The following is a 13,245-nucleotide window of genomic DNA, read 5'->3' as shown; positions in this document are numbered from 1 at the left end:
AAGCTATAAAAGGCGCTGGAAACACCTCCATTTTGCCTCTTTCCTGCTCAAACCTCTGGACTATGAATTTATACTAATGGAAGCATTCTGCCCAAGGGACTGAGGACCTATCAATGACTTGGAAGCAACCAGAGACTTAACAAGCCAGGTGTTTATTCCATCACTGCTACAAGCCTGATCCAAATACTTTGCAATTATTGTATGTATTTGATTCCTTTCACCAATTTTAACTCTCACCTTTCTTTCTTTAAAATCTAAAGGTTTATTTATAAAGATACTAAAGGACTAGCAACAGTGTGATTATTGGGTAAGAAGAGTTATATATTGACCTGGGTATGTGGCTGGTGTTTTGGGATCAGAAAAACCCTTTTGTTTGATGAAATTGGTTTTAAATAACCACTCAGCTTTAAATCTAGTGTCTGGGTGTTGGATCCAGGATTGGAATGCCTAAGGAAACTGTTTTTTTGACTTCTTGTTACACAGTATGGTGAAACAGAAGTTTACTTTTGTTGCTGGTTTGGTATATCTTATGGGAGAATAACCACCAGTTTTGTGGGGTGTCTGCCCTATTTCTCAGCGGTTTGTCCTGAATTTGGTATTCTCAGTTGTGACCTGTGTTCCCTGTAAGCTGCGTGGGTGGAAGGTGGTGATGTCAGGGTGTCCCCTTCCTCCCCTCCCCCTCCCTGTACCCCATCGCCACAGAGCAGGGGAAAGGGGACACAGCCTGGTTCAGGACTCAGAGCTGCTGCAGTGAACGGTGAGTGAGTGAGTGCCTTTCTAAAGAGACAGGGCACTGCTCTTGAGATTTCCCCAGCAGCCAGCTCACACAGTCTCTGTCTCACATGCCCCCCTCCCTCTCTCCTCTCCTGCCTATGTACCCTATCTCTGCAGAGCAGGGGAGGGGAGACAACAGGGCTCAGGACAGAGCAGGAGAGCTTTCCATGAGTGTCTTAAGGAGACCGCGCACAGCATCTCTCAGAAACTTTCCCAGCAGCCAGCACACACACAGTCTCTATGTTACAAGTCTGTCACACACACGTCACACAGCGTCTGTGTCACATACAGACGCACTGTCTCTTTCACACTCACCTCCCAACATATACTTGTATTATTGTTGTTGGTATTACTCCTTGGTACCTCCTGCAATGCACATACGTTTTCTGTAATTTTATTATTTCAAAGTGTGTTATTTCAGTGTTTTTATTGGTCTATGCATTTCATAATTTTTACTTCTCTTACACTTAAATTTAGTTCTTTGAGTAGTGAGTTCTAAAATGCCCATCCTGACCTGGCTGGAGTAATTATCTCTATGGTAACTTTTTAAAAATATATATTATATCTAGGTTATTTGTTTCTACTGGTGGCGCACATCCACACATACCTCAATGCACATAAAATTTATTCTGCAAATGGATGGAAAAAATCAGAGGGAACATTGGCTGTGACCCACAGAGACACGGTGACAACTCTATAAAATGCTTGTAAATTGCAGCATGCATTAACCATACAAGTAATTTTCTGTATTACATGCTACAAGGTAAAATATAAGTTTGTTTTATAATTGTAAAAATGCCTGCTCTGAATTTGTGAACTCAGATGGGAAGAGTGGCTCCCCCAGCCCCTCCAGGAAGACTATCAAAATTAAGTGGGCCATTGTAGGACAAAAGCTTTGTCAATTGCCTCATCCATCCATGGAGAAGTACATGTGGAAGGGCTCATCCCATCCGTTTGAATTCTGGAAGAGGGAAATAGAAATAGCTAGAAGGAAGATTTTTCATTTCTTTGCTTTTAGGACCTTTAGGCTGGAGCTAAGAAACAAAAAAGCAGAGATCCCTGGGGCTGACTTGGGTTAAGCCTTACAAAGGCATTCCATACTGACAGATTACTACATTTCTGTCACCTTTTGAATCACAGCCTGAAATTCATTTGTCTATACATGGTTGCTTGCTTCAACCTGTAAATAACTCATTTCTTTTTTCCTAGTTAATAGATCTTTAGTTAATTACAGGACTGGCTACAGGAATGGTCTTTGGTGTGAGATTTAAGATACAAGTTGATCTGGGGTAAATGACTGGTCTCTTGGGATATGGAGCAACTTGAATATTTTGTGATTTTGGGGGTAAATCACCATTTATCACTAATTCCAGGTTGCCTGGGTGGCAATATAGAAAGCAGAGAAGCATCAGGTCAAAAACTCCTTCTCCTATAAACCATCCTGTACAAGTCTCTGATATTACAAAAAGAAGAACAATGGAGCCCTTTAGAGGCAAAAAAAAAAATCCTTTAATATTTGTAAATCAACTCCTAATGAGAATAAGAGGATTAGTGTTCTTCTGCAGCTCAGCTCCGGTCCTTTTAAAGAAAACTGTGTATGAATACAGGACAGTCCCTACATTCCTGAATCAGGACAGTCCCTACATAAAAGTACAAATGGACACAAATCAGATATTAGGAATGGCAATATACAAAAACCTGTAGGAGAACACTTTAACCTCCCTGGACACACAATAGCAGATTTAAAGGTAGCCATCCTGCAGCAAAAAAGCTTCAGGACCAGACTTCAAAGTGAAACTGCTGAGCTTCAGTTCATTTGCAAATTTGACACCATCAGCTCAGGATTAAACAAAGACTGGGAATGGCTAGCCAACTACAAAAGCAGTTTCTCCTCCCTTGGTGTTCATACCTCAACTGCTAGAACAGGGTCTCCTCCTCCCTGATTGAACTAACCTCCTTATCCCTAGCCTGATTCTTGCTTGCATATTTATACCTGCCTCTGGAAATTTCCACTACATGCAACTGACGAAGTGGGTATTCACCCACAAAAGCTTATGCTCCAATACATCTGATAGTCTGTAAGGTGCCACAGGACTCTTTGCCGCTCCATGGTAAGACTGCAACTGTAATCTAGCAGTTCACTTTTTTTCCCCCTCCGTTCCTGGAGGCAGTGCAATACCAGGGCGATGCATGGGGTGGACAGAGCAAGCTCCTAGTCCATCCCCCTGTTCCAAAAATCAATTTAATATACAGTCCTCAAATAAAGGACATATCAGATATTAAATTGATAAAAACAGATTTAATAATTTTATTAAGATGATAAAATAAAAAAAATGGTACAGAGTTTAAGCGTAGAAGTTTCTGGTTATCAGGGAATAATGTACAGATTATCAAGGGGTGCGAAGTTTGGTTTAGGATCAGGTGGCGTAAGAAATACATAATTCTGCAATATCCCCGATTGGGGGTAAAAGGTTAACGGGTCAAAGTACAGACATTGAGATATTAGGGTATATAGTCATATAATGGCTATGTTCTGGTGTGGAGTATAATGAATGGATATGATGATGAGGATGGATTTACCCTCATTTGGTGAGATTTAATGTTCAGTGAGTTTATGGTTCCAGTTCATATGGTCCAACGGAAAAAGTCTCTCAGTCCCTTTCTCATAGTAGATGCATGATGTCGTTCCAGCTCACACCTGGTACTGTCGGTGGCCGGTGATGTGTTCGATGTAGATGTCCGAGATCACGAGGCGCCGCATGAGCCATGCGTAGTGTCAACCGATCCCACAGGTCCGCAACACACGCTTGTTGCAGGGGTCCCAGGTGCCCAGGGCTCCGACGATCAGGGCATCCATCTGCACCTCGTAGTCCTTCGCTCTCAGGGTGTCGGCTGGGGGGCGTATTTTTCCAGCTTACGAGCTCAGGCTTTGCAGAAGGCCGGGGTCCTGTTCTCAAAGGAGATCGTGACATCAGCGAGGATGATCTTTTTCTGGGCCTTGTCGGTGACTCCCACGTCAGTTCGCAACTGGCTGTCAGTACCGGGGATGGTGCAGTTCACGGCGACCTCCCCCAGGCGCGGTGCGATGGCTTTTACCAGGCAGTTCTGGATGGCGTTGTGGCACAGCTGCCAGGCTCTGGAGTGGGGCTTGCAGCTGCACAGGACGTGGGGCAGGGTCTCGCTGGAGTAGCCGCACTTCCTGCAATGCTTGTCTCGGTTCCCATGGTGGATGGCTCTGTTGAGCCGGACGCAGTTGAGCCGGGCATGGTGGATGAACCGCCAGTTGGGGAAATGGGTGAAGCTGCCCCTGGCGAGGAAGTGGTTGCTGGCATCCCACTTGCTGGTCAGTTCGAAGGCTTTACCCTGGTCTGGTTTACACTTCAGGGTTTTCATGTACAGTGAGTGGATGGCTGCCTTCAGGGTCCTCTCTAGCATGCCCCTGGCGCTTGGGGTGACAATTGTGTTGTTGTTGGACCTGATCTGTGGCATCAGGACTCCCAGCTCCAGGCACTCCTCGCACCACTCCCAGCAGCAGCCAGTGCGCTTCCCCAGCCAACGCGTGGCGTTGCGAGCACAGGACCACAGTGAAGCGATGTCGTGCCCGTCCTGTCCAAATTCGCCATCTAGGGAACCACTCAGGAAGGTGGCGATGTCTTGGTTGGAGGGGGCTCTGCCGATCGGCTTCTTTGTCGCGTTATGGAGGGTGTTTGCCGCGATGGTTCCTTACCATGGTGTCAGGACACGTCAGCAGGCGGAAGGCGTGAGTGATCACCGCGATGTCACACAGGTCGCCCATGCGGGGGACATTGGCACCGCCATGCCTGTGGGTGATGTAGACCAGCTCGTTGCTGGCTCTTTGGGGAAAGAACAGCCACTTCTTCACCAGCTGCCGGACGATCTTGTCTGCCTTGTTGAGGGGTACCTTCACCACGGCGGATTCCCTTAGGATGAACAAGATGCAGGGGATCAGGAAGGTGTTCAGGGCATTTATCTTCTGCCACGGTGCTAGCAGGGAGGCGTCGATCTTGGCGGCGTCCTGCAAGATCTCCTGGATGGTGTCCTCGGGTGTCTGCCAGACACGGAAACCCGTCGGCGTGCCGAGGTGCTGGTACGCCTGCCCCTCTGCCAGGGGGATGACGGGCTCGCCCTGGATCTGGAACCCCATTGTCTGCACTGAGTCCCTTTTTGCTGCTGTCGATGTGGAGAGTTGCACACTTCTTTGCATTGAAGCGGAGCCCCATCCAGTCGGCAGCTCAACTGGTGGCTTGTAGCATACCTTGGAGGCTCTCTGGGTCATCCACGGTCAGGACCAGGTCATCCATGTAAGCCTCCACTCACCCTCTCACCATGGAGGTTGAAGCCATCTGTGCCATTGGAGATCACTCGTAGCAACGGATCCATGGCGAGGTTAAAGATGATGGGGCTGAGGGGACACTCCTGCTTAACTCTGCTGCGGATCGGGATCTCAGTGGTCTCCCCTTCAACCGAGCGAATGGTGGTGCTGCATCCCTTATACACCTCTCGGATCACACGAAGGAAGTTCTCTGGCATCCCAAACTCCTGGAGCGTGGCAAAGATGTGGTGAGGGGGCACGGACCCAAAGGCGTTAGCCAGGTTGAGCCACGCTACCATGCACTGCCTCCACGCCCTTCTGGCCATTTCCATGGTGGTTTGGAGGATGAAGTTATGTTCATAGCAGCCCTCGCAGGACATGAAGCCTTTCTGGATGGAGCTGATGGCTCCCCCGCTCACCGATCACTTTGTGATCCTCAATGCCAGGCAACTGGCATATAGCTTGTACATTGTGGAGCAGAGGGAGATGGGCCTCCAGCTGCTGGGGTCATCCCGCTCGCCCTTCTTGTACACCAGCACTGTCATGGCCTTCTTCCAGGAGCTGGGAGTCCATCAGAATTGCTTGCACTGGTTGAAGAGTGTGGTGAGGACCAGGCAGCCAGGATCTCACTTTTTCAGAAGGCTGCAGGGGATGCAGTCTTTCCCAGGAGCTGTGTTTTTTATTTTTGAGAGTCTGGCCATCACTTCCTTGGGCGTATAGTCAGTCTCCAGGACACCTACTTCATCAACACGGGGAAGGGGGCGGAGGCACTCTGGGCGCTGCGTGTCGTTCCGGGCTATGCAGGCGAATACACCCTTGAAGTAGCTGTAGAGACGGTCAGACGGGATCGTGCAGTAGGGCGAGGGCCTGTCTAGGATCTCCTTCATGGCCTTGGAGTGGTTCATCCGGTACAGCTTTTGGATCCTGGAAGCCGCTGCTGGATCATAGCGCCGGCTGGCATCTCTACTTCTGGATCCCCTGGTGGTGGTGGTGTGGTTTGGAGCAGGCATTCTGTGGGCAGGCAGGGCGTTCTCCTGGTTCGAACTCCTCCTAGGAGCAATTTCCTCAGACAGTTCTCGGGTGAGCCTGTCTACGAGGAGGTCGAAGTCATCAAAGGAAGCTGTCGCTTGTAGCTCCTCGGTCCAGGCAGTCTGCCACGGAGTGGTAGCCCTCACCATCGGCCGCTGGTCCTCAGGGTCCTCGACCTCGTCTGGTGCAGGCTTTGAGCCTGCTGCATGGTTGGCCTGCCGTCTATCTTGTGGGTCAGGATTCCCTTTGGTTGGGTGCTGGGGAAGAATCTCTGCGGGCTGGTGGCGTTGCTGGTGGTTGGAGAGACGCAGTCCGACTTGGGGGTTGCTGGGACACTGCCAGTCCTTCTATGAGTGGCTGCTGCCTAGGCGGTTGCTGCTGGAGCGTGAGATCTCCCGTAGGCAGTGTCCCGTAGAATGGACTTGGGGGCTGTGCTGGTCCATCTGGTGATGAAGGCCTGGTGCTTTGGTGTGGTGGCGGGGCTGGTTCCTCCAGTGACGTCTGGAGTTTGTTGGGTGGTCCGAGGCATGGCTCTGGCTCCTCCGGTGGTTGGAGTTCGCAGGGCAGTCCGAGGCTCTTCCAGTGACAGGATCCCAAGCAGCTATGTGCCGTGGGGCGCTGATCTTTCTGGGGACGGGGACGTGCTGGATTTTTTCAAAAATGGCAGCAAGAGAATCCATCTTCAGAGCAGGTGTTTCAAGTGTTCATCAGAAGAGAATAAACTGAGAAGAACAGATTGTACACTTGATCTTAGCTCATAGAGCCGAGAAATCTAACTACAGAATGCACCACCAGTTTGGAGTGTCTTCCCTATTTTTAATAGTCTGCCCTGAGGTAGGCACTCATGGTTGTGAACCACTCGAGACAGAATGACAACTACAATATCTTCTTACTGATCGTTTCATGCGAGTATCAGTCAGGAATCAAGTTTGAGGGAAAAACCTTTTTCAAACCAAGACCCCATGTTCCAACAGAAAAAAGGCCCAGGATTTCATTCCATTGAGCCATAAAGAAAGAAAGGGTAATCATAACCCCCAGTTTGAGAACCCAACTTCAATATCAAGCCCCATGCACAACTGCAGAATGTTTTTACCAAAGTAATCAGCAATTAAATAGTTTTGACATTTAAACAGTCATTATTGGGTATTGGGGTCAACACATTTAGGTCAATAGGGGCAGTTTCTCTATACCTGCCATAGGACAGCATTGCATCAGTTCTTATTCTGAATATCAGCAATGCAATCTACAAGACTTGAAACTTTTTTTTTTTTAATGAAAACCTACATTTTTTCAGCAGCTGATGTGGCTGCTAGAGAAGCACTAAGCATGGCATGCCACAGCATCTGAGCCCAGTCTGCTCCTCAGTGTCAGAGAAGCCATTCCTGAGAGAAAAGCTGAATATGAACATGCACATAATTTGCTCTTTGTTCCACTCTCCTCACCCCCACCCCATAAAGTGCTTAAAAGTAATTTGAATTCCAGAAGAGAAATCTCCCCTCTTGAAACTACTGGGTTCAGACTGCTGTTTTTTCCTAATGAACCATTAAACCCTTTCGCTGAACCACTGTGACTCTGCTATGAGTGCTCTAATTGCAAACATTACTGATAAATACTGTATTACTTAATGATAAATTAGCAGCATTTGGCACTGCCAGTACAGTATGTACGGTACTAAAACAGCATTTAGATAAGCATAGGAAAATGTGTTCTACACACTGCAGTAGAAATTAGAGACACAATTAATGGATGCTGGCAGCATTGCGCATTGGCAACAGTGCTATTCCAGGCATTGCTCAGTGACTGCTAATAGATGCAGAAGCATTTTTTCCCCATGTACTAAGAGAGAAGTTTTACTACAAACCAACATTTTAATCGGACACACGCACCAATGCCATAGTACATCTGCACTTTTTTAGTAGTAAGCATACATAGCAGGGGGTTTGGTTACCTTCATTTTGCTGTGATAAGAGTGGCAAAGTTGACCAATTTTTGACCCACTTAAAAGGTTACTAGGCTTAAGACTGTCACAGCCTTCTAACATCTAATTAGTAGTTTACACGTCTCCAAAATCAAAGGAACAATCAATGCTGGCCCTAGACCAAATGGTGTCCCAGGTGAGGCGCATCTTTGTCACCCCCAGTCTCCATTTGTTAAACTTTTGAATACCTTATTTTTTATTGCATTTGTAGCTCATTTCTCAACTTTGATACACAATGTGCATGCATCATTTATCCCTGTCATAGAAGACGATACATTTCCCTTTTTTCACTAACAACAAGAACAGCACCCCAAGCCCGGCACCCCACAAGCCTGGCACCCCAGGCAGTCACTTGGGTCACCTGCCCCTAAATCTGGCCCTGGGATGTTTAGAAAATCGGGCAACATTGGAAACATTTCGTTGAAAGCATCTGCTCAGGGACAAAGGTTATTTCGGTTAGCATTATCTCAAAGAGGAGCTAGCAGAAATAAAAAAGGCACAGAGAAATGTAATTCTAACCACAAATGATAAAGAATTTTTTTCTCAAGTTAGATCAATGATTTTCAAGCTGCTTGAGCCAAAAGACCCATTACTAAATTACTTTCCTCATCAACCCTCTCCTCGAAAGAAGCATGCTCCCTTTTCCAAGTGTTTTTGTTAATTTTAATCAAAACATCCTGTCTCCAAACTGCCTTCAGTCTTCCACTGGGCTTTCTTCAGGACTGGTCTAGCAGCAGTGGAGTGGCAATACTGTTTGACCGGCCTACTAAACAGTAATTTGCATTCTCCTACCTGAAAAAAATCAAAACAAAAACAACAAAAACTGCCCTTTAGAAGCGTCCTCCAACGCCAAGCAGAGAAGTTAACTCTGTAGGGGGATGGTTAGCAGAGTGTCCAGAGAAGGAGATGAACACAAATAGTGCAAGAAAAACCCCACCACCTAACACAAGCTCAAACAGTGTGTAACTATTTTTTTTTTAATAGGTGCACACATGTGGGTTTGCACGTAGCTACTATCAGTCACGTATTTTACTGAAACACTTCGGCATTAAACTACAAATAGTTCACCTATGATTCCTTACTTTTCTTCTTCCTTCTTTCCCTTTCTTTTGCTCCATTTCCATCTTGCCTCTTTTTCCTCCAATAGCTTCACTCTCATTCCATCCTTCTTAGTTTCGCTAACTTCCTCGCCCCACCTTTCCCCTCGTCCACAAGAACTTCTCCATTCCCTCTCACTTTCATATCATGCCTAACCAACCCCATCAATCTCTCCACACTTTCCCCATAACTCTCAAGTATCCTTAAATTTCACAGATCATCATTCACTTGAACAGGTTTGGGATGAGGTGACCATACTTCCCGTTTTCGCCAGGACAGCCCCTTTTTTAAGCCCTGTCCTGACTGTCCCAGTGACTCCCACCCCCCCCCCCAAAGTGGACATTTGTCCCATTTGCTCTTGCTCGCTTGATCAAACGGGACAAATGCCCACTTTTGTCAAAGAAGTGGGGTCCGGCATGGAGGAACGTACGCAGGGGGCAAGCAGAGATGCCAGTCCCTTGCGGGAGGGGGTGGGTGGAAGCAGCATTCCAGCATGTAGGGGGCAGGCAGGGTTCCAGCGACCAGCAAGAGCCCTGGGGGGAGGGGCGGGAGGGTTATTTTGGCAAGCAGCTGGGGGTGTCGTATTTTCCCTTTGGGAAATATGATCGCCCTAGTTTGGGGGCATTTCAAGCTACAATGCAAAATTCTCCCACATCTGCTATTCAAGAGTCACTGCCTTCTTCGTTTTCAGACAAGAAGCTGCTAACTCACATAATCTTCACTGGCCAGATATTTGAAAGGCCAGCTGCAGCCCCACTACCTGAGAAACACATCAGGCTCATGTTTGCAGGAAGGAAGAGGAGTTCTCTGCCCTCTCTCCCCCGTGGCCCTTTCATTAAACACAAAGGTGAGAGTATATTCTATGTTTGGACAGCAATATGTATTGAACTGATAAATTGTTAAAAATAAAGAAAGCTGGCCAATTCTTCTATTGAGACAGTAGACAATGATATGTCCCTAACGCTGGTGCTGTAGATCACTGGCTAAATGCAGCTCCTACAAAAGGAAACAAAATCCTTCAGTGCCATCTAGAGGACACTTATGAACTAGCAGATGAAGAATTACCTCTGCATGCTACAAGAAACCCAGAAGAGAAACAGTTATAGCCAGGACATTTTTCTATAGTAATGTTTAACCCTAATCTGTAATACAAAAATAAGCCTCACTTGAATATTTTGTGATTTTGGGGGTAAATCACCATTTAAGTGATGTAACGGTACACTTGGAATCTAAGTGCATAAGAGCTTCCCTACCATCCATTTGTACTAAATCTAGAAAAGTTCTCTGTAATAAAGTTTAAATTGAATGTGTAAAACAGAATTAAACATCACCTCACCTAACTAACCCTCACTTTCACCAGTGTTACTCAGTCACCACCTCTCCCAAACCTTGCTGCTCAGAGGAAGAGAGGCCATCAGAAAACAGGGTGGTTGATCAACACAGCAGTCGTTTTGCTCTTCTTGGATGTTTGGTGGAGTCGAATGCACCCCCTGACACACTTGACACAGTACAAAATATTCATTCTCCGCCCCCCCTGCACAAGGAAAGAAAAGGCATGACTGAAATTTGTCTTCTTCCCAGTAGCCAAAGAAGAGGATAATTGGTTGGGGGGAGAGGCGGGTGTCAGGTGGTGGTGTTATGTCTGAGATATTAAGGTACTGTTATGACATCACAATTCAGCATCAGGATAGCTCACTTGCATCTCTGCACTTTAATTCACTTATTAAATGACTCTCTAAGCTCTTTAAATTTGAGCCTTACCTTCCTAGATTAAACAGTTACTAACCTTTCCATAACTGTTGTTATTCGAGATGTGTTGCACATGTCCATTCCACTGTAGATGTGCGTACATGCTCGTGCACAGTTCTCAGAGTTTTTTCCCCTTAGTAGTATCTGTCAGGGCAGCACAAGTGCTCTCTGCTGCCTTGCACACTGCATGTAGGCATAGAGGGCAGAGCCGGCTCCAACCTCTCTCAGTTCCTTCCTACAGGAAGACTCCCATAGAGAGAGGGAGGAGTGCAGGTTGTGTAATAGAAATATGCAACACATCTTGAAGAACAACAGTTATGGAAAAGTTAGTAATCATTTCTTCTTCAAGTGATTGCATAGTGCAGGTGACTCAAAGCAGTCCCAAGTGGAGGTGTGTTGGGAGTCTACCATTATTGGCATTACCTCACGCCCCGGTATCATAGAATGCTTTCCCAATACCATCTACTTCTGAGGCATTTGAGGCTGCAAGAAACTTGTTAAATCTCACAGAACTGCCATCATTAGCCGTTCAAGAGTCTTGCCTGGTGCCTACGTACCAAAATTAGTGACTTCGCCACACTGTGCAGGTCCATCAGAATCAGCTATTAGTGTACCAATTAAGATGGTACTGTCTAGGGAAAAGCCACAGATGATCTACTCAGCGACCCTTTCTTTAGAGTCTGAACATACCTCACTGGTACTGAGAGATACATCCCTACTATCCCTGCAAGAAGAGGATTCTTCTTCAGACTGTGAAGTGGGTTCCTCTGTGTCCCAACCTCATTGTTTTCACCATCTGCAATATACTTCTTGTCCATCCTGGTTTCAGCATCGGTGTCAACAGGGGGCATACTGAGAAATTGGAGATGGGCCGTATCAGTGGCCTTTTGGAACCCACTGGAATTTTCCCCTCAGGCGAGAGCATCCCTTCACCCGACTCCACCTACTGGCCATCAGGAGCATCAAGGCTGCAAACATCCTACGGTTGGTACCGAGCCTGGCACGGAGCAGATTCAGGACTCCTCTCACAAGCACCCAGGAGAGGAGCAGGAACTAGACCAGTCCCCAGCACCATTGGCAATCTTTTCCTTTTTCTCTGATTAGGCAATTGTGATAGATACTCTCTCTCTGCCTCCTGATGATTTCAAGACTCATCAGGAATTGTTGAGGAGGATGGCTTTGGCCCTACATCCACCCAGAGGCAATCCAGGAAAAGTCCTACAGACATGTAGACATCTTGTCATCAGCAGCCCCAGCTAGGATAGCTCTAACTATTAATAAGGCTATCTTGGGGCTCACCAAGGTTCTTTGGCAGCTTCCCTGCCATCTGTTGCAAAAAGGCTAGAGAAGAGGTTCTACGTTTTCTCTCAGAGATTCAAGCATCTCTGTAATCATCCCCCTCTGGGCTCCCTAGTAGTGTATGTTGGCAGCCAATGAGAGAGAGAGACAGACAGACACATGGGCACCAGGCATCAACCCCAAAGAACAGAGGCAAAAAAGCTAGACTTATTTGAGGAAGCTTTACTCCACAGTTACAACTTTGTATGCAAACCAACAAACTTTGGTCAGGTGCTACAATTTCACCCTGTGGGAGACAGTTTCAAAGTTCGAAGACAAATTTCCACATGATGCAAAACAGGAGTTTCAGACATTGATCAAGGAAGGCAAGTTGGTTGCCAGAATGGATCTGCATGCTGGTCCGGAGGCAGCAGATAATGCAGCAAGTGGCATGGCCTCTGTCACCACTCTGAGGTGCTCATCATGATTACAATCTTCTGGCCTCCTACCAGAGGTTCAACCATCAGATCTCCCCTTTGAAGGTCATTGCTCTTTTTGGCAAAAATTGAAGAGACCCTGCGTAGTGCCAAGGACTCTAGAGCAATCCTAAAACCCCTAAGCATTTACACCCCAAAAGCAGTGGTGAGCTGGAGCCAGTTTGCACCGGTTCGCTAGACTTGCGGGACAACTGGTTCTGAAAGGGCTTCTAAATTGAACAACCAACCAAAAGTGGCGCCTTAGGCGCCGACTCCATGGGTGCTCCGGGGCTGGACCACCCACAGGGAAAATTTGATGGGTGCAAAGCACCCACCGGCAGCTCCCCTGCCCAGCCCCATCTCACCTCCGCTCTGCCTCCTCCCCTGAACGCCACCCCTCCCCGGCTTCCCACGAATCAGCTGTTCGTGCGGGAAGCCTGGGAGGGCTGAGAAGCAGGTGATGGCTTCACGCTCAGGCCCAGGGAGGCAGAGGGGAGGTGAGCTGGGGCTGGGGGGCACAAGGAAAGCTG

At 47.3% G+C, this 13,245-nt stretch overlaps 1 non-coding gene and 1 pseudogene across 1 annotated transcript; both read right to left on the bottom strand.

Moving 5' to 3' along the window:
- Nucleotides 1-2,919: 2,919 nt before the first annotated feature.
- On the bottom strand, nt 2,920-3,109 carry LOC114019198. Its single transcript, XR_003564308.1, has one exon. It is a non-coding gene; the product is annotated as a U2 spliceosomal RNA (small nuclear RNA).
- A 3,663-nt stretch (nt 3,110-6,772) lies between these two features.
- Nucleotides 6,773-6,912, bottom strand: LOC114019199 (annotated as a pseudogene).
- Between the last annotated feature and the right edge of the window lie 6,333 nt (nt 6,913-13,245).

The sequence above is a fragment of the Chelonia mydas genome, chromosome 2, assembly GCF_015237465.2.
Source record: "Chelonia mydas isolate rCheMyd1 chromosome 2, rCheMyd1.pri.v2, whole genome shotgun sequence".
NCBI lineage: Eukaryota > Metazoa > Chordata > Testudines > Cheloniidae > Chelonia > Chelonia mydas.
This window is presented reverse-complemented; position numbering and strand designations above follow the sequence as displayed.